The sequence below is a fragment of the Papio anubis genome, chromosome 8 (genome assembly GCF_008728515.1).
Source record: "Papio anubis isolate 15944 chromosome 8, Panubis1.0, whole genome shotgun sequence".
NCBI classification, from domain to species: Eukaryota; Metazoa; Chordata; class Mammalia; order Primates; family Cercopithecidae; genus Papio; species Papio anubis.
This window is the reverse complement of record NC_044983.1, coordinates 6,226,233-6,251,231: the sequence shown is the minus strand read 5'-3', so window position 1 is coordinate 6,251,231 and position 24,999 is coordinate 6,226,233. Positions and strand designations below refer to the sequence as shown.

General features: G+C 44.2%; 2 long non-coding RNA genes across 2 annotated transcripts; one reads left to right on the top strand and one right to left on the bottom strand.

The window, feature by feature from the left end:
- Positions 1 to 390: 390 nt before the first annotated feature.
- Positions 391 to 24,668, top strand: LOC103886594. The gene is made up of 3 exons (XR_650330.3): positions 391 to 587; positions 20,259 to 20,297; positions 23,684 to 24,668. It is a non-coding gene; the product is annotated as an uncharacterized LOC103886594 (long non-coding RNA).
- Positions 7,831 to 8,313, bottom strand: LOC108587139. Its single transcript, XR_001905315.3, has 2 exons — positions 8,194 to 8,313; positions 7,831 to 8,087 (listed from the first exon to the last, which is right to left on the bottom strand). It is a non-coding gene; the product is annotated as an uncharacterized LOC108587139 (long non-coding RNA).
- Positions 24,669 to 24,999: the final 331 nt, after the last annotated feature.

Sequence of the window (24,999 nt, the reverse complement as noted above, 5' to 3'; positions counted from 1 at the left end):
CCTGCTTGGTCTTCCTGGTGACAGACCCATCATGAAGGGGGACTAAACTGAGTCACCTCATTAGCTTAACAAAGGCATTTGTACTGCTCAGAAAATTCCAGAGGTTATTGAAGCTCTGTGTCGAGAACTGGGGACAACACTAGCTCTTTTGGAGGATATTCTTCAGATTCTCATTTCAGATTTCTTCCCAGTCCCTCTCCTCTTCACAACCCAAGAGAAGCCATTTCGATCTGGAAGATGCATCAACTGTCTCTTCCTTCTTTAGGTGGCTAACTAGATAACAAAAGGAATTTCAAGGAAAAGAAGCCCACAGGAAGCCATTTATTTTTATTTATTTTTCCTCTAGTTCAGAATAAAGTGTTTTTTTTTTTTTTTTTTTTTTTTGGTTATTCATAGGATAGGAAGCCAGAGAGCATGGGGGCCAACCAGAGAGGATCGTAATAGCGTGTTCATTTGCCTGGACTTGCTCTTTGCAGATGTACCCATTGGCAGCCAGCAGAGGGGGCTGCAGGTGTGATGCTTGACCAGGCAAGATTCCGGGGCTCAGGATTCTGCCACGCACCATGAGGATGTACACACAGCTGGAGGTACTTATTTGTTTTATCTTCCCTCATGTTCTTGCTTCCTTTCCAGGAGCTTCATTTGTGCACAGATTGGTCTGTCTTTCTCCATTTCCATCATATATAATTTTCCTGTCCCAGTTCTTGCCTTGGTCAGATTGTATCTCTCCTCAGTGCTTCCTTCTCTGATCTTTTAAAGTTCCAAGTAAAAGTGCATGTATTTATGTGGAGTGAATAATGTATGAATCCATTCTTTTCAATGCATGAAATTGTGCTCCCTGTAATGTCACTCATTAATCTATATGGCAAAACCAGTGGGAGAAGGTCAATATGGTTAAAGATAATTAGCAATTGATTAGCAACTGAGAAGCTAAATAAAAAGACACATTTCCCTCTCAATGACTTGAGTTGATAAAAACAAGAATTCTTGTTTGAGACAAGTCGTAGTGTTCAGGACTGTGATGGAGAAAAATTTTTGCGTTAACACGTGCACACATCAAGGCAAACATTTATTTGGGAAAAGAGATAGGAACCATTCCCAAGTTTTCATTATAATTAATTTTGTTGAAGAATATCCGTCACCAGAAATCTAAAATCCTTATAAACATTTAGTGGCAAAAAGTGGAAATGCTGATATTGCAAGACCAATTCAACCTACTGTTTACCCTCCAATGTATTCGGTATTTTAAAGGAGGCTGTTTGTCTTCCTGACCTTTTTCAGTAGACTCACAACAAGCCTGCTCACAAAAAGCGATTCAGGCATGTGCAACTGAATGATGGTAGGACTACTGGGGGCTGAAAGGTAGAGACCGCCTTCCCCGATATGGCAGGAGCTTGCATACAGAAACTGTGTGTCATTCATACTAGTTTTTCTTTTTCTCTCTTTTTTTTTTTTTGGTTGAGAGGGAATCTCACTCTGTCGCCCAGTGGCGATGTGGGCTCACTGCAAGCTCCACCTCCTGGGTTCATGCCATTCTCCTGCCTCAGCCTCCCGTCTAGCTGGGACTACAGGTGCCCGCCACCATGCCCGGCTAATTTTTTGTATTTTTAGTAGAGATGGGGTTTCACTGTGTTAGCCAGGATGGTCTCGATCTCCTGACTTCATGATCCGCCTGCCTCCCAAATGCTGGGATACAGGCGTGAGCCACCTCGCCCGGCCTCATACTGGTTTTTCTACGGCTTTACACACATCTAAACATTGAAGATGCCCAGTAAGTCCTCACTGAAAATAAAAAGGTACAGAGATTGTTGGTAGATGTAGATGTCTTAGCCTTAGATTCATTTTCTTTTTTTGTACTTTGTTCTTCCCACTACTTGCAATCTATGATTCTTCCCACTTTCCTTCTTTCCTCTTGCACTAAGTGTTTAGAGGGACCTGCAGTAGTTTCTTTTGCCCGTAGAATAAGAAAGGAAGGAGGGTCAACTGGGCACGGTGGCTCACACCTATAATCCCAGCGCTTTGGGAGGCCGAGGAGGGCGGATCACAAGGTCAGAAGTTTGAGACCAGCCTGGCCAATATGGTGAAACCCCATCTCTACTAAAAACACAAAAAAATTAGCAGGCGTGGTGGCGCACGCCTGTAATCCCAGCTACTTGGGAGGCTGAGGCAGGAGAATTGCTTGAACCTGGGAGGCGGAAGTTGCAGTGAGCCGAGATCGCTCCACTTCACTTCAGCCTGGGCGACAGAGCAAGACTCCCTCTCAAAAAAAAAAAAAAAAAAAAGAGAGAGAAAAAAGAAAGGAAGGAGGGTCATAGGTTACTTCTTTTCAGTCTAAAATTCCTTTAGCCCCAAAGAGGAAATAAGAGGTGCTTATCACAAATCATGAAAAACAGACCACCAATATTCTTCATGTTTTATTGTAATGGCATTTTTATCAGAAGCACTTTTGGGATCTTTATATTTCTGTAAAGGCAAATTATTACTTTAAATGTGGGGTGGGATGAGAGGGAGATTTTATGTAAAAAAACTCAGACATTTACAAGTCAGGGGCAAGGAAAAAAGATGCCTCCTACTTACAGAATTGGCTCTTCAAGGGAGCTGTATCTGAACCTAGAACCATAGAGGTTTATTAGTAATCATAAAACATGCCTTTCAAACAGAGGTTAAGAGAAATATGCAGGCAAAAAGGAAAATATTTGAATTTTAGGCTTCTTTCCTCCCCCAAACTTCTCCCCATTCTCTGCCAAGACCTGACAGTAATTTCTTAATGTGGAACACCCTTAAGTGAACAAATATTTATTAAAGATTTTTTTGTGGATCCTCTTATTACATCTAATTATGGAGTATTTTATGATAATTTTTTGAAAACCCAGGCTCCATTTTCTCTGTTTTCCTTCTATAAAAAGTCCATTGGCATCATTGTGGTATTAAAACCATGCAGTTTTTTTTTTTTTTTTTTTTTGTTTGAGATAGAGTTTTGCTCTTGTTGCCCAGGCTGGAGTGCAATGGTGTGATCTCGGCTCACTGCAACCTCCACCTCCCAGGTTCAAGCAATTCTCCTGCCTCAGCCTCCCATGTAGCTGGGGAAACAGGCGCCCACAACCAGGCCTGGCTAATTTTTGAATTTTTAGTAGAGACGGAGTTTAGCCATGTTAGCCAGGCTGGTCTTGAACTCCTCACCTCAGGTGATCCACCTGCCTCAGTCTCCCAAAGTGCTGGGATTACAGGAGTGAGCCACTGCACCTGGCCATGATTGGTATATCTAACCGAAAATAAGCTCATGAACAATTAACCTATTCAGCAGAGGAAAATGATCATTGACAATCATTGGCTTGGTTTTATATATATATATTTATATTTATATAATATATATTTATATATTTATATTTATATAATATATATTTTATATATATTTTTATATGTATATATTTTATATATATATATATATATATATATATATATTTTTTTTTTTTTTTCCCTTAACTTCTCAGTAAGAGTCTCTGGCCAGGTTCCTAAACTTGAAGGTCTAAGGATAAGAAATGACTGGTTAGGTTAATGGCCGGGCATGGTGGCTTACCCCCGTAATCTTTGGGAGGCACTTTGGGAGGCCAAGCTGGATATATCAGTTTGAGGCCAGGAGTTTGAAACCAGCCTGGCCAACACAGTGAAACCCTGTTTCTATTAAAAATGCAAAAATTGGTCAGGCGCTGTGGCTCACGCCTGTAATCCTAGCACTTTGGGAGGCCGAGGCCGGCGGATCACGAGGTCACGAGTTTGAGACTAGCCTGGCCAACATAGTGAAACCCCGTCTCTACTAAAAAATACAAAAAATTAGCTGGGTGTGGTGGCGGGCGTCTGTAATCCCAGCTACTCCGGAGGCTGAGGCTGGAGAATTGCTTGAACCTGAGAGGCGGAGGTTGAAGTGAGCTGAGACCGCCTCATTGCACCCCAGCCTGGGCAACAGTGAGAGACTCCGTCTCAAAAAAATAAAAATTAAAAAAATCCAAAAATTAGACAGTCAAGATGGTGGGCGCCGGTAAATCCCAGCTACTCAGGAGGCTGAGGCATGAGAATTGCTTGAACCCAGGAGGCAGAGTTGCAGTGAGCCGAGTTCTCGCCAGTGCACTCCAGCCTGGGCAACAGCGTGACTCTGTCTCAAACAAACAAACAAACAAACAAACAAAAAAAGGAGGCCGGGCGCGGTGACTCACGCCTGTAATCCCAGCACTTTGGAAGGCCGAGGTGGGCGGATCACGATGTCAGGAGTTTCAGACTAGCCTGACCAATATGGTGAAACCCTGTCTCTACTAAAAATACAAAAAACTAGCCGGGCGCGGTGGCGGCGCCTGTAGTCCCAGCTACTCGGGAGGCTGAGGCAGGAGAATGGCGGGAACCCGGGGGGCGGAGCTTGCAGTGAGCCAAGATGGCGCTGCTCACTCCAGCCTGGGCGACAGAGCGAGACTCAGTCTCAAAAAATAAAACATACACCAATCACAACTTGGGGAGATTCTGTTGGGAAGGGTGCTGGAATCCACGGGTGGGGAGATGACAAATGACAGGGAGATGGAGCTAGGGGAAGCAATTTGGTTGTGATGTGACTCCTGAGTCAGTAGGCTAAACCCATATTCAAAGGCCGTGGGGGCTTCCTTATTATGGGCTTGTGTCCCTTTCCAAGGGGTTCTGATGTGGTGGGTTTGGTGTAGCAGCACAATTCTGAAGGCATTGATCAATGTTCACTGTCATTGATGTTCCAGTTCTCGCCAACACCTTGTCCCTCAGCTATATTCTTTGCTGGTTCTCCAGAGTTCACTGCTGCAGTTGTGTGGGTCCTGCCAGGTGTGGGAGTGCTGTGAGAGTTAATTTTATGTGTCAATTTGACTGGGCTAAGAGATGCCCCGGGGGTTGGTGAATCACGATTTCTGGGTGTGTCTGTGCTGGTGTTTCTGGAAGAGATTAGCATTTGAATCTGTAGACTGAGTAAAGTGGACGTGCCCTCACCAGTGTGCGTGGGCATCATCCAGTCTGTTGAAGGCTGAGATGGAATAAACAGATGGAGGAAGGGTGAGTTTGCTGTCTTTGCTTGAGCTGGGACATCGGTCTTCTCCTGCCCTTGGGCATCAGAGCTTCTGGCCCTTGAGCCTTTTTACTCAGACTGGGACTTATACCCTTAGCTCTCCTGGTTCTCAGTCCTTTGAACTTGGACTGGAACTGCACCACCTGATTTTCTGGTTCTCTCCCTTGCAGATGGAAGGTTGTGGGACTTCTCAGCTTCCATTACCATGTGAGTCAATCTCTAATAATAAATCTCTTTTCATATATCTGTAGGGATTCTATGGATTCTGTGTCCCTGGAGAATGCTGACTTGTACAAGTACCCTAGCAACATCTTGTTTGTTTAAAATTTGTGATACTTGGGTTGAGGAGGCTCTAGGTATTTTCTGGGTGTTCCAAGTGCATCAAGCCACTGTTAATGATGGTGTAATGGACTAGAATGAACTAAGTTGATAACAGGGCTTCTATACCAATTCATTGTAAATCAGAGAAATGAGAGAGAACCCCTGTATCAGACCTCAGCAGATCTGATGGAAAGAGGAAAAGCCTGCAGCCCTGGAGGCATCTCGGTGCTCAGGGGTTGCTCCTACAGCTCTCCAGTGCCTGATGTCACCGGGGCTACTTCTAGATACTCTCTTCCGATGAGGATGAGTCTGCTCACATATGCCAGCTTCCACCTGGGGGCCCTGGAACAAGAAACGCTGAGTCTATACACAGCGGTCATCATGCCCATGGCAAAATGACAGGCCCAGGAGAAAACCAGGAGATGTAAACATTGTCCCCTGACTTCAGAATGAACTCATTCTGCATTGTCAGTTAAGGGAGCTCTTGAAGAACAAGACTTCACTGGCCTTCCTTCTGAAATAAAACAGATCTAAACATGGGGAAGGGATCATGCCACGCTTGGGAAGCAGTTAAAGCCCTATAAGAAAAACATTGATTCGCTATATCTTGTACAAAGTGAGAAATTTTTCCTTAAGAGCTGTTTGTATTCTGCTCAGGTTTCCCTTTGAATTCACTGTGTTGTCTTAGACTAAGTTAACGGTGAGTTTCTGTCTCTCTCATGAATTCTAAAATGCACACTGGGCAACTTCTAGTAGACTGTACAATCAAAATAAACAAACAAAATTAATTAGAAAATACTAGTATTAAGCAATACCTGGCTGGATCTTCTTTCTTCCGTTCTCTTCCTTCCTTCCTTCCTTCTTTTCTCTTCTCTTCTCCCTCCTCCTTTCCTTCCTTCTTTTCCCTTCTCCTCCCTTCCTCCCTCTTCCCTCCTTCCCTCCCTCCCTCCCTCCCTCCCTCCCTTCCTCCCTTCCTCCCTTCCTTCCTTCCTTCTTTCCTTCCTCCTTTCTTTTCTCTCTTTCTTTCTTTCTTTTTTTGAGACAGAGTCTCACTCTGTCGCCCAGGCTGGAGTGCAGTGGCCGGATCTCAGCTCACTGCAAGCTCCGCCTCCCAGGTTTAGGCCATTCTCCTGCCTCAGCCTCCCGAGTAGCTGGGACTACAGGCGCCCGTCACCTCGCCCAGCTAGTTTTCAGCATTTTTAGTAGAGCGGGGTTTCACCGTGTTAGCCAGGATGGTCTTGATCTCCTGACCTCGTGATCCGCCCGTCTCGGCCTCCCAAAGATGCTGGGATTTCCAGGCTGAGCCACGGCCTTCTGGCCCTCTTCCGTTCCTTCTTCCTTCCTTCCTTCCTTCCTTCCTTCCTTCCTTCCTTCCTTCCTTCCTTCCTTCCTTTACCAGCCCTTCCCTCTCTCACTTTCTCCCTTCCCTTCCTTCCTTCCCTTCCTTCCTTCCTTCCTTCCTTCCTTCCTTCCTTCCTTCCTTCATTTCTCTCTCTCTATCCCACTCCTTCTCCCTCTCCGTCTCCCTCTCTCATTTGCTTGCTTGCTTGCTTGCTTGCTAAGGGGCTGTTTCCTGGTAGAGGTCATTTTAGAGCTACACTCATGTATTAAGAGAGCTCACAAAATGTCCCAGGTTTCCGTAAAACACTGTATCTGTCAGTGTGTCTGTTTTTTTTTTTTTTTTTTGAGAGGGAGTCTCATGCCATCATTCAGGCTGGAGTGCAGTGGCGCGATCTTGGCTCACTGCAACCTCTGCCTCCCAGGTTCAAGCAATTCTCCTGCCTCAGCCCCCCAGGTAGCTGGGATTACAGGCGTGCACCACCACTACCAGCAATCTTTTTTTGTATTTTTAGTAGAGATGGAGTTTCACCATGTTGGCCAGGCTGGTCTCAAACTCCTGACTTCATGATCTGCCTGCCTCGGCCTCCCAAAGTGCTGGGATTACAGGCATGAGCCACGGCGCCCAGCCCAGTGTATCTGTTGATCCTGGAATAAGGAGCTGGGGGATGGAGGATGGTGAAATGGCAGAGAACATAGCTGAGGTTAAGGTATTGGTGAGAACTGGAAGATCAGTGATAGGGATGGCAGGTATGTGACTTACTCACCTTGGTCACCCAGGTGCCTAGTACCATGCTTAGCCTTAAACATGCATTTGATACAACTTTTTTGAGTGAGTGAATTCAGGATCATAGGGCCAGAAGTTCAGAATGTTTCTTGAGGTCTGGTTGCTCCTTCACACCTGCCTGGGAATGAGCAGATATTTCATAGTCTGGCCCTGGGGTGGTTTCTCCTGCCATGAACTCCTTCAGATATTTAAAGATCTGATATCCCTAATTTAGTGGGATATTTCACTGCAAGGCTTCAGGGATTTTCTGAAGTTTCAGAGACAAGGTAGTCCTGGTTATCTATTATTATATTACAAACTACCCCAAAACTTACCAGCTTCAAAGAACCATTTTATTATGTCTGAGGATTCTGTGGGTCAGAAATATGAACATGGGTCAGCTTGGTGAGTCTTCAGCTACTGGTGACAGTGACTGAGTTTTCTTCTACATCCAGTGGAGGCGCTGGTCTAGCGGGTCCCAGGTGGCTTTCTTCACGTGTCTGGCATCTTGTCTGGGATGGCTGGAATGCAGGGCTTAACTGGCACCGAGGACAGGACACACATCTGCGGTCTCTCCAGCATCATGGTCTTGAGGGAGAAGGAAGGAGGCTGTCAGTGTTTTAAGTCTGGGCACAGACACTAGCCTGGTTTTATTTCTGCTCTACTACATTGGCCAAACAGTCATTAAGCTTACCTGGATTTCAGGGCAGAGAACATCAATCCTGCTTTTTTGTTGTTGTTGTCTGTTTTTTGAAACAGTCTTGTTCTGTTGCCCAGGCTGGAGTGCAATGGCTACAATGGCATGATCTTGGCTCACTGCAATCTCTGTCTCCTGGATCCAAGCGATTCTCCTGTCTCAGCCTCCTGAGTAGCTGCCATCACAAGCACCCGTCACCACACCTGGCAAAATTTTTTTTCCTTTTCTTTCTTTCTTTTTTTTTTTTTTTTCAGTAGAGACAGGGTTTTGCCATGTTGGCCAGGCTAGCCTTGAACTCCTGACCTCAAGTGCTCCACTCACCTTGGCTTCCCATAGTATTGTGATTACAGGTGTGAGCCGCCGCTCCTGGCCCAGTCCCACCTGTTGATGGGAGGAGTGATAAAGAATATGTGGCCATCTTTATTTGATCACAAAAGCCCTCAAACTAAAGACGTGTCACAATGGCTAAAAGATGGAAACAACCCTGGGTTGATGAAACTGTAAACAAAATGTGTTCTGTGCACACAATGGAACATTATTCTGCCTTAGAAAGACATGGGATTCTGACATGCGCTATGACATGGATAAGCCTTGAGAACATTAGGAAATAAACCTGTCCAAAAGGCAAATTCTGTATGATTCCACTTATATGGTACCCAGAGTAGTCAAATTCATAGAGACCAAAGTAAAATGATGGTTGCCAGGGGCTGGAAGAAGATGAGGAGAATGTTAGTGTTCAATGGGTATAGAATTTAAGTTTTGCAAGGTGAAAAAGGTTCTGGAGGTTGGGCACAGTGGTTCATGTCTGTAATCCCAGCACTTTTGGAGGTCGAGGTGGGAGGATCTTTAGGGCCCAGAAGTTCTAGACCAGGCTGGGCAATGTAGCAAGACCCTGTCTCTACAAAAAATAAAAAAATAGCCAGGCACGGTGGCATGCATCTGTAGTCCCAGCTACTCGGATGGCTGAAGTGGGAGGGTTTCTGGAGCCTAGGAGGTTGAGGCTGCAGTGAACCATGATTGTGCCGCTGCACTCCAGCCAGAGCAACAGAGCAAGACCCTGTTTCTAAAAAAACAGTTCTGGAGATGGACGGTGGAGATAATTGTACAATGTTAATGTAGCTAATGTCACTGAACTGTATACTCAAACATGGATGACATTGTCAATTTTATGTTACGCATATTTTATCATAAAATACAGTCAAATACATTATATTAACATTTTTAAAATGTGGTAAGTCTCTGAATTTGATTTTCTTCATCTCTATTAATGTCTGATTTTCCCGAAGGTCTAAGTTTCCACAGTTTTCTTTCAGGGCTGTGAGTTTCTGTTACCCGCTCTCTGACATTTTAGTATCTAAGCTGATCTCCCTTTTATCTAGGATGAGTTAGACTCACTGAAATAAGCAGAAGCACAGGCATTTTCACTCTTGGCACCAGTTAGGATAAAATGATTAGGTGATTTATAAATGTCATTTAAGCATTAAGTCTATCCAAGACTTTCTTATCCGCAGAAAAATGTATTCCTAAATTATTAATGGTCCTTTATTACTTTTTTATTGTTGCCTTATTAAAATAAATAAAACAGTGAAATGGAGTTACTAAGAAGTACTTTAACTCACCTGTCAGCATCAATCAGCAGAATCAACACAGGACGCCTCATCAACCTTGCCTACTGTTTGCATGCAAATTATTTCAATTTTGCTTGGCATTGTAACTATTCCATGACAGAATGACAGGCCCTGTGGGTTTAACGAAGCAATAGTAGTAGTAAGCTGACTTCAATTTAGGAACACTTTCTGTTGTCTTTTTTTCTTCTAGTAGCATATCATTTATTGCCCTGTATTCTGTAATAATGCTTAAATGGATTATTTCACCAAAAAATTTGAGAAGAATGCGCAAATCATAAATATAGAGTTTTTTTCCTTTTTTTTTTTTTTTAAACGGAGTCTCATTCTGTTGCCCAGGCTGGAGTGCAATGGCACAGTCTCGAATCACTGCAGCCTCTGCATCCCAGGTTCAAGAGATTCTCCTGCCTCAGCTTCCTGAGTAGCTGGGATTACAGGTGTGCACCACCACTCCTGGTTAATTTTTGTATTTTTAGAAGAGAGAGAGTTTCACCATGCTGGCCAGGCTGGTCTCAAACTCCTGACCTCAGGCGATCCAGCTGGCTCGGCCTCCCAAAGTGCTGGGATTACAGGCGTGAGCCACTGTGCCGGGCCATTTATTGCATTTTTTTTTTTTATTAAAAAATTACACCCATGAAACCTGTGACTACATCAGGAAAAAGAACACTTCCAGAACCCCAGAAACTTCCCTGAGCTTCTGTTGTCGATATCCGTCTCCGTCAAGCGTAGCCTTGCTCTTGACTTTTAATAACATGATACATTTTTCCCTGCTTTGGAACTTATTTATGAAGGTAAGCATGCAGTAGCTCCTCTTTTTGTGTTGGCTTCTTTCACTCATATTTGTGGTTGTGAGATTCATTCAGGTGCTGCTTGTGGCTGTAGATCATTTTATTCTCATTGAAATATACCACCATCTCTTTCTCCATTCTGCTATTGGGCATTTGGGTTATTTCTAGTTTTTCAGTAAATATGAAACTGCTACTATCAACATTCTTGTACAAATCTTTTGATACGGATGTATCTGCCTAACTGTTGAATTTATACAGAGAAGTTGAATTCCTGTGTCACAGGGTATACAAATGTGCTACTTTGCTTGTACGTAACAACCTTTTTCCAAAACCAGTTGTATCAATTATTTCCATTCTCACCCCTGTGTAAGAGCTTTCTTTGCTCTTCAGACTTGACATTTTCAGACTTGTTCATTTTAACCCCTCTGGTAGTGGGCAGTGAGAGCACATTATGGTATTTATTTTCCAGTTATGTAACCACTTTTGTGATGTGCTTGTTCAAGTAATTTGCCCACTTTTTCATTGGGGTGTCTTTTTTTTTCTCACAGATTCACAGATACTTAAAAAAAATCTTCTGGATGTGAATACTTTATAGGATATATTTATTGGAAAATAAATTATCCCATCTAGTGGCTTGCCTTCTGACTCTCTAATGGTATCTTTTGGGGGACAGGAATTCTCAATTTTCATGTACAGTAGTATAATACAGTATTTCAGTTTTTTCTTTTTGCATTGCACCTTTTTTTTGATTTTTTTTTTTTTTTGGTAGAGTCTCCCTCTGTTCCCCAGGCTGGAGTGCAGTGATATGGGTTCACTGCAAGCTCCGCCTCCTGGGTTCACACCATTCTTCCGCCTTAGTTCCCTGAGTAGTTGGGACTACAGGCGCCGCCACCACGCCTGGCTAATTTTTTGTATTTTTAGTAGAGATGTAGAGATGGGGTTTCACTGTGTTAGCCAGGATGGTCTCGATCTCCTGACCTTGTGATCCATCCACCTTCACCTCCCAAAGTGCTGGGATTACAGGCGTGAGCCACCGCGCCCGGCCTGGTGTGTGTTTTGTTTACTACACTTCTATAACACACAGGCAAGAAAATAGCCTATTTTTAAAAAATGCTTTATTGTCTTATCTTTTCATTTTAGATCTGCAATATTATGGTTTGTGATTATTAGTTCTATGTGTCAGCTTAGAGGATGTTTTGGGATGAGTTTAACATTTAAATCAGTGGACTTTGAGTAGAGCAGATGGCCCTCTAAAATGTGGGTGGGCCTCATACAATCAGTTGAAGGCCTGAACGGAACCAAAAGTCTGGCCTCCCTGAGCAAGAGTGAATTCTCCAGCAGGCTGCCTTCGGACTTCCTCTGCACCCTTGACTTTCCTGGGTGTCCAGCCCGCAGACCACAGTGCAGATACTCATTTGCCAGCCTCCATAACGGCGTGAGCCAATTCCTTATAATAACTTCTTTCCATGTATAAACGCATCCTATTGGCTGCGTTACTCTGGAGACCCCTGACTGACACAGGGCGAGAGATAGAGGTCAAGATCCTTTCTTCAGTGCCCTAAAACACCTGAACATAACCCCAGGACTCCGTGGGAACCCAGTTTAATGATACCGGTCTGGGACATGGAACTTAAGTATTAAACAGATATATCCTTCGTCACCTGCTCCTGGCTGTCCATTCTTCCTCGCAGGCAATATGGAGTTTCTGGAGCTTAGGAAGGGCCTTGAAATGCGCAAGGCCGGCCCATCACCAGGCACAAAACAAAAGGGTGCTGAAGCTGAGATCTGATCAAGATGCCATGCTTGCAAGCAGAGTCAGCCGGGAATGTCAAGGGAGGGGGCAGTGAAGAAGAACAACATTACAGAAAAAATGGTGGGCAGTGCGGATGGCATGCTGGAGGAGAATCTGGAAAAAGTGTCCTGGGTTCCGCGGAGAGGGACGGGGAGCACTTCTGGAGCTTCTTGCCTCAGCCTATGAGTGGAGCTGTGAGCCCGGTTAGTAAGTAATAGATAACGTTACCCGCTGGGACCCTGCCGCACACTCAGACGCTGAACCTTCCCGGGTAATCCCGACTCTGTTGTATCTGGGTTTCCATGTCAGCTTTTGTTCACTATGCTGGAGGGAAAAGAATTCGCATGGAATAGGTGGCTGCTTCTGAGACATAATCTTATTCCAACAGTGGTCAGGTGGAGAAAGAGACAGAGGAGGAGGCATGCAGAGTGCCCTGCACTCCTTGATATTTAATTGTGCGCAAACCTGCCCTTCAGAACCCGCAGACACCTCAGGTAGAACTATTCTATCAGGTCATGAATCTTTATTACCCTTTATCTTACACCTGAGCTATCTCATTGAGTCCGTAGTTTATTACTGGAATCCTATGGGCTCTTCTGGACCTATTGACTGTATGGCTTGAGGAGTAGTATTTGTGTAGTATGTACCACGGCAGTTTTACATCCATAGCAGGTATTCATATTCTGGAAAGCGTTTCTTTTGGTTTAATTCAGCCAAGTAGCATAGATTAGTATGTATACGGCTCTGATGAAATTTCCCATTGAGAGCAAGTTAGGAAGTACACTCGAATATGATATTATAATTTATATATGTGCTTCATTACTTGAAAGGCAAGGACTCGACAGGATTAGAATGTTGGTCAAGTATTCTTTCAATAAATCCTTCCCCTCCCCTTTTTGCCAGAGTAACCCGGTGTTGATTAAGATGATGATAAGGATTATCTAATCATATTATTTAAGACTAGGTTTTATGTATGATGCACATTCAGCCAGACTTAGGAAAGTTGCATTTATTTTTGGTTACATATAGAAGATACTCAATAAGTATTTGTTAACTGAGCAAAAAAAAAAAAAAAAATCACACATAGTACTTTTTTTTTTAAATGGAGTCTCACTCCATCGCCAGGCTGGAGTGCAATGGCGTGATCTCGGCTCACTGCAACCACTGCTTTCTGGGTTCAAGCGATTCTCCTGCCTCAGCCTCCTGAGTAGCTGGGACTACAGGTGCCCGCCACCATGACTGGCTAATTTTTGTATTTTTAGTAGAGACGGGGTTTTACCATATTGGCCAGGATGGTCTCAATCTCTTCACCTCATGATCTGCCCGCCTCGGCCTCCCAAAGTGCTGGGATTACAGGTGTGAGCCACTGCGCCCGGCCTCACACATAGGACTTTCAAAATAAAATGTTTTATTTAAACTCTGTATTTTTGTGCTTTTGTGAATGACTAATCATTTTTGCTATATATATATAGCATAATGGAGATGGGGTCTAACTATGTTACCAAGGCTAGTTTCAAACTCCTGGGTTCAAAAACTTTATTTATGTATTTATTTATTCTTGTTATTATTATTCTTGAGACAGAGTCTTGCTCTGTTGCCTAGAGTGGAGTACAGTGGTATGATCTCTGCTCACTGCAAACTCTTCCTCCTAGGTTCAAGCAATTCCCCTGCCTCAGGCTCCCGAGTAGCTGGGATTACAGGTGCCCACCACCAGGCCTGGCTAAGTTTTGTATTTTTAGTAGACACAGGGTTTTACCATATTGCCCAGGCTGATCTCAAACTCCTGACCTCAAGTGATCCAACTGCCTCAACCTCTCGAAGTGCTGGGATTACAGGTTTGAGCCACCGCCCCTGGCCTCTGCTTGCATTTATCCCTCTTGTAATCAATGCATAATTTTTAGTACAATTTAAGTACATAACCCTGACACTCTGCTCATCCTAATGAAAATGTATACAATTGTTTCTATAGCTACCAAAGCACAAACAAAACAAAGCAAAAACAGAAAAGTCTTCTGTGTTATGAAGACAAAAATGTCAGCATTGGAAAATCCTTGAAGCACTGAAATTCTGTGTAAAAACATCTAAAGTCATTATTATAGAGGCCCTTTCCCTCTGAGGCCTCATCTTCAGATAGGACTATCAGATCGTCTTTTCTGTGGTGTGCTGCATTTCTGCATGGCATCATGCAGGACGCTACAAAAGGGCAGTCAGATTCTGTGTCGAGGAAGCCACTACCTCAGTGAATTTGGATCCAAATAAGAAACAGATATGAGACTCTCATTTGATGGCAGATAGAAAGTCTGGACGCCACAGGGACATGATATGCACCAGCATGTGAGCTCGCTCCTAGAAATGTAATCTCTCTTTTGATGTACCTTATTGGTTCATCCTATTTTATGTAAGATGAAGTATGGAGCAGAAAATTAGGCACAGCTGAGGTCAGATATATGAGATGGGACAGCCACCAAGGCAAACACAGATAGGGACCAATGTGGGTCAGAAGACAAGGTAGTCAAAAAGCAGACAGAGTCTGTGCAAAGATGTGTGTTGAGTGACAATCTAAGATTGGGGTCTGCAGGTGTTGCCAAGGACACAAAGCAAGGGAATTCAGAAAGTGTGTGTGGCAGACTATATTAATCAGGGTTCTTCACAACCTGTAGGAGGTAAATTTGTATCTTTAGATCTGTATCTATATCTATCTATATCTATATAACTTATATCTACATCATCTGTGTCTAATATCATCTATATCTATAGGTATATGATCTATACATATCTAAACTCTATCAATATCCATATCCATACATTGATATCTATGTCGCCTCTATTATATCTATATCCAATCATCTATATCTATAAAGATATTTATTGTTAGGAATTGGCTCACATAATTATGGGGGCGTTTCTAGAACCAAACTTCTGCTGCTGTTGAAATGAGCTGGTAGGTCCATTTCTGCAGGGTGGGCTGGGAACTGGAGACCCAGGAGAGCTGACAGTGCAGTCAGAGTCGGCTGGAGAATTCCTTCCTGCTTGGGGAGGGCCAGTCATTTGGTTCCATTTAGGCCTCCAGCTGATTGGATGAGGCCCACCCGCATTATGGAGGGCAATCTGCTTTACTCAAAGTCCACCAATTTAAATGTTAATCTCATTCAAAAGCAACCTCATGGAAACACCCAGAATAATTTTTGACCAACTATTTGGGCACTGTGGGCCAGCCAAATTGACACTCAATTAACCGTCACACAGGTTCAGATAATACACTTTTGAAAGATGAAGCCCAGCTGAGCCCAGTGGCTCATGCCTGTAATCCCAGCACTTTGGGAGACTGAGACAGGCAGATCATGAGATCAAGAGATCGAGACCATCCTGGCCAACATGGTGAAACCCTGTCTCTACTAAAAATACAAAAATCAGCTGGGTGTGGTGGCAGGCTCCTGTAGTCTCAGCTACTCGAGAGGCTGAGGTGGGAGAATTGCTTGAACCCAGGAGGTGGAGGTTGCGGTGAGCTGAGATTGCACCACTGCACTCCAGCCTGGGGGCAGGGTCTCACCCTGTCACAAAAAAAAAAAAAAAAGGTGGAGCCCTTTGTCCATGGTCATATTTCACCTGGCTTTCAAGTTAGAGCAAAGTGAGTTACATTCTGACAAGAACATTTACCTGAACTGTGTGCTTTATATTGCATTAGGAATATAAATGGTTGGAGAAGACAGACAAAGAGAACCACTCTTCTGTAACAATGGGAAGGTGAAACCCCTTTTCGGACTGCTAAGTCTGAAATCCAAGCATGGCTCCAATTCGAGTGGGGGACACAGATACTGTTGACCTCTTTGTTGAAGGGAAGAATCTGGGAGAAAGATTCTTTTATCCTTTATGTCTGCATATTGCGCTTTGGTAAGGTTAGCTGTTAGGAAAGGAGAACTAAGAAAATAGAAAAACTTTAATGATCAATATTGAGAATGAAAATGTGTATGCTGGGAAGCCTAATTTGATCATGACCTCGACCTGTGTAACTCTGAAGTGATTTGCATATCGCTAGTGCATGTGCTTCCCCCCAGCATCTGCATCTCCCCTAAGCTGGGCCATCTCTTGTGGACGGGACGTCTCCAGCACCACAGGAGAAGGAACAAAGAGTGCAAGGCATCACTTGCTCTGTGCCTCTGAGGCTGATCCAAACACACAGCTGGCACTTACATCAAAGCAAACTTGCCTTACAGGGATGTGGAGGAAGATCAGACTCTGGCACTTAGCATTTTCCTTTTATTTTGCATGATCACCAATGCCACAGCCCCCCTGGGGATGGACTCATTTCAACAGCAGCAGAAGCTTGCTTCTAGAAGCACTCCCATTTGCACAGGACAGAGGTGAATGGAAATGAATAGATGACATTGATAGGCATCTCTTGATATGTTTGTATAATCATTAAATTTTCTAACTATAAAAGAAATCATGTTCTTATTCCGGTTTTTTTTGTTTTGTTTTGTTTTTGTTTTTGCTTTTTTTTTTTTGAGATGGAATCTCACTCTGTTGCCTAGGCTGGAGTGCAGTGGCGTGATCTCGGCTCACTGCAACTTCTGCCTCCCGGATTCAAGCAATTCTCCTGCCTCAGCCTCCCGAGTAGCTGGGATTACAGTCATGCACCACCATGCCCGGCTAATTTTTTTGTATTTTTAGTAGAGACGAGGGTTTCACCATATTGGCCAGGCTGGTCTCGAATTCCTGAGGTTGTGATCCACCCTCCTTGGCCTCCCAAAGTGTTGGGATTACAGTCATGAACCACTGTGCCCAGCCTCATGTTCTTATTCTTAAGAGAAAAATAGAAACAGAAGAGAATAGAGGGGAAAATATCCAATATTAAGCAATCAGCAAACATTAAGTATTTATTATGTGCCAGGCACTGTGCTTGAAATAACTAGTACTAAGATCCATGCATTCCATATACTCTGCATAGATCCATACATGTGAATCTCATGAATCTTCATAGAATATTCCCTCTGCCTTTCTTTCTCATATATATGTGTGTGTGTATATATATACACACATAATTTAAGTTTATGTACACATATATATTTTTAATTCAAAGTTGAAGAATGTTTGCATGGCTCAGGATGTGGCTTCTCATTTAAAAGTGACTTGTGGGTCAGGTGCGGTGGCTCACGCCTGTAATCCCAGCACTTTGGGAGGACGAGGTGGGTGGATTACCTGAGGTCAGGAGTTTGAGACCAGCCTGGCCAACATAATCAAACCCCGTCTCTACTAAAAATACAAAAATTAGCCAGGGGTGGTGGCAGGCACCTGTAATCCCAGCTACTTGGGAGGCTGAGGTGGGGAGAATGTCTTGAACCCGGGAGGTGGAGGTTACCGTGAGCCGAGATCACACCATTGCATACTCCAGCCTGAGCAACAAGAGTGAAACTCCGTCTCAAAAAAAAAAAAAAAAAAAAAAAAAAAAAGTGACTTGTGGCTGGGCGCGGTGGCTCACGCCTGTAATCCCAGCACTTTGGGAGGCTGAGGCAGGCAGATCACGAGGTCAGGTGATTGAGACCATCCTGGCTAACACGGTGAAACCCCGTCTCTACTAAAAATACAAAAAAATTAGCCGGGCGTGGTGGCGGGTGCCTGTAGTCCCAGCTACTCGGGAGGCTGAGGCAGGAGAATGGTGTGAACCCGGGAGGTGGAGCTTGCAGTGAGCCAAGATCGTGCCACTGCACTCCAGCCTGGGTGACAGAGTGAGACTCTGTCAAAAAAAAAAAAAAAAGAAGAAGAAGGAGGTGGAGGAGGAGAGGGAGAGGGAGAGGGAAAGGGAGAGGGAGAGGAAGAGGGAGAGGGAGAGGGAAAAGGGGAAGGGAGAAGGGGAAGGGGAAGGAGAAGGAGAATGAGAAGAAAAGATTTCTTGAGAGCTTCCTATTGCCCGACACTGTCCTAAGCATAAAGAGTAGATGGGTGAACAAATCAGACAAAAATGCCTGCTCCCAAGGATCTTCAATCTGGTGTGCATTTCTTATATGTGTGCATCTTTTCTGTTTCCATCTTTATTCTGTGCTCCATAGAATGCTCTTTTCTCTCATTTAAATAACCCTCCCATTCTTGAGTCTAGCACTGTCACCCAGGCTGGAGTGCAGTGGTGCAATCCCAGCTCACTGCAACCTCTGCCTCCCAGGTTCAAGGGATTCTCCTGCCTCAGCCTCCCGAACCCTCCCATTCTTTAGTACCCAGGTCAAAGTCCACTTCCTTCTGTGACTCACCCTGGGCTTTTCCCGCTAGAATTCCAGCTCATCTAGTTACTGGGCATGTGCTGTGTGGTGAGCACTGACATTACTTTTCTTGAATGTTTAAACTCTTACTCTTCACCTCGTGGCTGGCACTGAGCAATGTCTCCCTTGCACTGTGATTCTTTATGTTCATGACCCTTTTCTCCTGTGAAATACAAAGTTCTTTGCAGCCAAAGTCCAGGACTTATCTATGTTTGCCTCCCTTGCATCACTAAACACAGGGCCACATGCACCACTGATGCGTCATACGTGTTTCTTGAAGACTTCAAGTAAGTGAAGGGGGAACTGGCCGTGATTCATGTTGTTTTATATAAGCACACATCGGACACTGCCCAGTGGACAAAGGAAACAAAGTCTTTTGTTTTGACTCTGAGTGGGTCCAAGTCCTTCCCCGTAAGGCTTGGGGACAGGCCAGTGGTGGAGTAACTGCAGGTCGTGTCCAGGAATACTTCATACCTAATGCCATTTCAGATATTAGGGATGTCATGCAACATGAGATCACCCCAAGCAAACTTTCCAAAAGATGCCTGTCCAGCTCAACTTCCTTGGAACTTTGGATGTTCTATGAGCTTTCTAATGCTGCTGTAAAAAAGTACCACACATTTAGTAGCTTAAAACAACACCAAGTTATTATCTTAAAGTTCTGGAGGTCAGATGTCCAAAATGGGTTTTCGTGGGCCAAGTAAAAGTGTCAGCAGGGCTGTGTCCCTTCTGGCAGCTCTGGAGGAAAATGTTTCCTTGCTTTCTTCAGCTTCCAGAGGCTGCCTGTATTCCTTGGCTTATGGTTTCTTCTTTGCCCCAACCTCCGCTTCTGTGGTCACATCTCCTACTCTGACTGTGACCCTCCATGTAAGGACCCTTGTGAGGACATTGGGCCCACCTGGATCATCCAGGATCATCTCCCCCGCTCAAGGTCCTTCATTTAATCACACCTGCAAAGTCCCCTTGGCTATGTAAGATGACATTGTCACAGGTTCTCCAGGTTAAGATGGGACGTCTTTGGGAAGATATGATTCTGTCACAGATTTTATTTATTTATTTATTATTATTTTTTATTTTACAGAGTCTCCCTCTATTGCCCAGGCTGGAGTGCAATGGCACAATCTCAGCTCACTGCAACCTCCACCTCCTGGGTTCCAGAAATTCTCCTGCCTCAGCCTCCTGAGTAGCTGGGATTACAGGCCCGTGCCATCATGCCTGGCTAGTTTTTTTGTATTTTTAGTAGAGACAGGGTTTTGACATATTGGCCAGGCTGGTCTTGAACTCCTGATTTCGTGATCTTCCCGCCTCGGCCTCCCAAAGTACTGGGATTACAGGCGTGAGTCACCATGCCCGGCCAAGTCACAGGTGTTATTGTCACCACTTCTTTGGTTTCCAGGTTTCTCAACAGGGTTGGGGTTGACAGAGGGCAGATACGTCTGTGGTTGGTGTTATAAGCTAGTTAGAGCATGAAGATCTTGAGTATCCTGCCTCGCAATAGCTGGTACTAATGCCCTTGTGCATCCTTCTGATTTAGCATTCTACTATTTAGAACACGCTTGTTCTTTGGAACCTACTTCCTGAATTTTCTTTCACTCTCTTTCCACAGGTATGTTCCCACAGCCTAGAATAATAGGACAATAGAATGGTAAGCCGGAAAAATCAACTCTGTTGGTCCTGGGTGTAGAGGAGGTGAAATATCAGGGAGAGAAATGAGGGATGGGGAATAATTCGTGATTATAATATTTTATTTTTTCAGCAATGCAACATCTTGTTAGGCTAGTTTGTCCCAAAATGTTTTTTAAAACATACATTTTGCATATGGAGAGTCCTGGTTTTTAAAATATTATTCTGATCCTGTAGCACTTTTTTTTTTTTTTTTTTTTTTTGCCCAGACATGCAAGATATATTATTTGCAAAAGCAGTAAAAGTTCATCTACAGAGAAGATATGTTTAAACAATAGTAATTTGAAAATCATAATGCAGTGGATTGAATGTTTGTGTTCCCCCCAAATTCATATGCTGAAGTCCTGGGAAGAGAGGCCTTAGGAAGGTGATTAGTTGTGAGGGTGGAATCCTGATGATAAGATGAGTGGGGGCCCTGTAAGAAGAGGCCCCCAAGAACACTCATTCTCAGCCACTTGAGGACGCAGTGAGAAGCACTGTCTGTGAACCAGGACACAGGCCTTCACCAGACGCTGAATCAGCCGGCACCTGACCTTGGACCTCTAGCCTCCAGAACTCTGAGAAATACATGTTTGTTGTTTAATCCACCTAGTCTGTGGGATTCTGTCACGGTAGCTCCAAATGACTGAGACACATACATAAATCAACACCAGGATGATGCTCTCTTTGCTTTTCCTCATATTGTCCTTTCCTGGCTGTACTTTGGAAAAATAATATCTGCCATGTACATGTGCACACTCACCCAGTATTAGGTGTGATAACGCTGCTTTCATTTTGAACAATTAAGTGTCTTCAAAGTGAAATATCAGGCTGGTTCGTACAATTTATTCTTATTTAGCGAATGACTAAATCTTTTGTCAGTTTCATAAAACAAATTGATTATGGTTTCTCTATTAGTTACCCCTATACCTAAGATTTGTGATGTCAGCCATTGGTAATCTTACTTACACACGTTTCGCACTCAGAAGCTGGTGAAGCCACAAGAAATGTTACACAAATGTTCTACGAGGGAGTTTGACAATATAAGAAAATGGTCTCGCTGTCAATCTCTTGGAGATAATTGGACAGTTTACAGGGAGTCAACTGATAGAATGAGAGACAGTCTCTACATACTGCCCTGAGAACATACATAACATTTGGGTTTAATTTTGTTTACTGATTGATTGATTGAGACAGAGTCTCACTCTGTCACCAGGCTGGAGTGCAGTTGCGTGATCTCGGCTCACTGCAACCTCCGCCTCCGAGGTTCAAGCGATCCTCCTGCCTCAGCCTCCTGAGTAGCTGGGATCATAGGTGTCTGCCACCACACCCAGCTAATTTTTGTATTTTTAGTAGAGATGGGATTTCACCATGTTGGCCAGGATGGTCTCCATCTCTTGACCTGGTGACCCGGCCGCCTTGACCTCCCAAAGTGTTGGGATTACAGGCGTGAGCCACTGCGCCCGGCTGAGTTTAACTTTATTTTACAGGAAATACAAGAAGAGGATCATGTGGGGCCCTCTTTCCATTTACAGTTTGTGACAGTCTTGCAAGTCCAGAAGAAGTGAGGAAAATGAGAAATGTGATTATTGTAGTTAATATGCTAAGTGTCCCACAGAAAATTTTGATTTTGTTACTGTTTGGAAGTGAAACTCACTACATTCAACAAGGATTTAATATCTGTGGATTAAAAATTAATGTGCACTATTAAATTCAATCCAGATTATTTATTTAAACAGATAAAATACATATATCAGAAGTGGTATGCTGATGAAAACAAAGAAACACAGGCTATATTTTTAGAAATAATTAGAGATTATTTTTCAACTGTATTTTCTTTAACGTTGATAAATATATTACACTAAATAATACATTTTTTCTTTGGTGGAGTGTAAAGTTGTCTAAAATAATTTCTTCTGTCTCCTCTACAAATGGAAAATAGCTGTAAATATGTTGGCTTTTAATTTGTTTTTGATCTGTAGAAAACAATGACTTTTGACTTCTTAGCTGAGAGGACTGGGTTTTATATTTGTGTGGTCTTCAGACTACAATGGGTTATGATTGGAAAGGTAGTCAGTTGTTTGGTTTATGAGACCTAGTTGGATTTTGTGGACCAATCAGTGAAGGTAGCAGGTGCCAGCATGTACCTTTCGGATGTGCCCTGTAAGGGGGACACCTGCCTTGGTAACGACGGCTCTGGGGGAAAGGGGTGCTGCCTGACTGCATTGCTCTGTCTCGTCAATTGGTCCCCAAATCCCCACCGCAGGGGAGCCCTGACTGCCTGCACGTGGCTTCTGCGTTCCCCTCCAGCTGGGCTCCTCTTCCTGTCTGCTCACTGTCTTCCCAGCCACCTCCAGCTTCAATGCCAACGAGGCCCTGCACTTTGCATCTCAGATCACTGAGGGAGCCTGACAGACACTCAGGGCTTTTGGTTAACAATCTGCACAACTCTGGCTTTTATTTTGCTATTTCCCATTGTCATAGGTGGGGACAAAACCCTATTGAACACATGATCTATCTGAATTAGAGGATAAATCAGAATCACAGACTAGAAGCCAGGCGCGGTGGCTCACGTCTGTAATCCTAACACTTTGGGAGGCCAAGGCAGGTGGATCACGAGGTCAGGAGATCGAGACCATCCTGGCTAACATGGTGAAACCTCGTCTTTACTAAAAAATATAAAAAATTAGATGGGCGTGGTGGCTGGCGCCTGTAGTCCCAGCTACTCGGGAAGCTGAGGCAGGAGAATGGCGGGAACCCGGGAGGCAGAACTTGCAGTGAGCCGAGCTCACGCCACTGCACTCCAGCCTGGGCAACAGAGTGAGACTCTGTCTCAAAAAAAAAAAAAAAAAAAAAAAAAGAATCACAGACTAGAATACAATAAAATCCAAGTCTTCTCCTACAGATGAGGAAGTTTGCAGTGCACCAGGAACTACGCTCAATCATTTGCATCTGCACACTTACTTAGTATTCAAGACAAATTTATGAGGCAGACATTACATTTTGAATTACTCCCATTTTACAGCTGAAGATCCGGAGGTTACAGAGATGACGTAACCTGCTTAGCTTGCAGACAGCCTTCAGGCCTCGGCTGGACAGAAACACGGGGATCAAAAGCACACATCACTCTCTTTCAGAGGAACCCACCTCTTCCCTCTGGCAAGGAGGCTCCTGTAGAGCCAATGCCAGGGTATAAGGCGTTTTCCATTTTCTTTCAACTCCCAGTAGTGTAGAAAATAAAGATACTCTTCTACTTCCCACCATTGTGATAAAATGTATTAAAATAAAGTATTAAAAGAAGCTTAATAATGACATGAAAAATGAATGCCAACTGGAATTCCCACAGTGTCCCTCCTGCGTATTTTTCAGATTCCTTATAGAGGCTGGAAGGACTCTTACAGCATCTACGTTCCTAGCTGGCACTTGTAACTGCCCCACCCAGGCAGATCCCACTAACGCTGCCACATGGTTGCTGTGAGGATCGATACCACTTGGTAACTCACTGATGTGGTCTGACCCCTGCTCTCCGGTGTGTGGCTAACAGGCTTTCCCACGTCTTTCACTTGCAGACAAGAAGCAGCTGCGCTGTGAGGCCCATGGAGTTGTGCAACCAGGGGAGTGAGACAGAGAGCCCCACATGGGAATTTGCAAATAGGAGGTGTTCTGGATGATTCATGGAAAAAGGGTTACACGGACCCATGGCTGGGCTGGCATGCAGCCTCTGCACACGTTCATTTGCTGGAGTAGATTTGATTCATGTATGGGTCCTCAGAGGGGATGATGCTGGTGCTCTCCCCTGACCACGGGGGGTGGATTTCTTGTGTGTGCGTGTCCTTGGGTGTGAGTTTTGCTCCAGCAGCAGCATCAGTTGCTGCAGGCTATGGGCGCCAGCTTTGTCTGTGTGTGCAGAGATGTGGAAGGGACCCTGGCTGAGTCTTATCCAATACCAGACAGGTGGGTGAGCAGGAAACCCACAGGTGAGTGAGTAGAAATCCCAGCATCCCTGCCTTGGCTTCGGGCTATTCCGAGGCATTCTTACTCCCGTGGACCCAGGCTCAAGCTGCCCTCTGAGGGCTCTGCTGAGATCGCACCTGTGCTGGGTACTGGCCTCCATGACCTGCTCCCTTGCCTGCCAATTGCTTTCTTCCAAGAGCGTGTCCCTGTCTCAGGCTCTGCTTCTGGGGACCTCAACTTGAGACAAAGCTAGTACTGATAAATAAATTGTGAAATCTTCACCAGAAGGGATTATGCAGTCATTAAGCCTGATGATTTAAAGGCTGGGCATGGTGGCTCACTCCTGTAATTGTAGCACTTTGGGAGGCCAAGGTGGGAGGATCGTCTGAGGTCAGGAGTTCGAGACCAGTCAGACTAATATGGTGAAACCCCATCTCTACTAAAAATAAAAAATTAGCCAGGCATAGTGGTGTGCGCCTGTAGTCCCAGCAACTTGGGAGGCTGAGAAAGGAGAACTGCTTGAACACAGAAGGTGGAGGTCACAGTGAGCTGAGATCGTGCCACTGCACTCCAGCCTGGCTACAGAGCAGGACTCTGTCTTGGGGAAAAAAAAAAAAGTGATGATTAAAAAGTACAATTATGGATTCATAAAGAAGTTTACAGTTTATGGTTAGGAAGAAGACACAGTCTACCAAAATGTCTATGGCTTTTAATTTTTGTAAGAAAAATGT